Here is a 477-nt window from a genome sequence, read left to right as displayed (position 1 = left end):
CGGATGCCCTCGGAAATTTATTTCCTTGGTCAGCCAATTCCATGAAGGCATGCAGGCTCGAGTCCAGGACAATGGTGAAACATCTGCTCCTTTTGCTGTCACAAATGGTGTCAAGCAAGGCTGCGTCCTGGCTCCAACGCTGTTCAGCCTCATGTTCTCTGCAATGCTTACTGATGCCTTCAGAGATGGCGATGTTGGAATCGGCCTAAAGTACCGAACAGATGGCAAGCTGTTTAACCTCAGAAGGCTTCAAGCAAAAACGAAGGTCATGACAGACATCATCAGAGACTTTTTGTTTGCTGATGATTGTGCCCTCAACGCTGGATCTGAAGCTGACATGCAACTCAGCGTCGACAAGTTTGCCACTGCCAGCAGGAACTTCGGCCTTACCATCAGCACGAGGAAAACTGAAGTTCTCCATCAGCCAGCCCCAGGGAAACCCTACGTTGAGCCCAACATCACAGTCAACGGTCAGAG

This window comes from Babylonia areolata, chromosome 1, assembly GCF_041734735.1.
Source record: "Babylonia areolata isolate BAREFJ2019XMU chromosome 1, ASM4173473v1, whole genome shotgun sequence".
Classification (NCBI taxonomy): domain Eukaryota; kingdom Metazoa; phylum Mollusca; class Gastropoda; order Neogastropoda; family Buccinidae; genus Babylonia; species Babylonia areolata.
Note: the sequence above shows the minus strand (reverse complement) of the source record.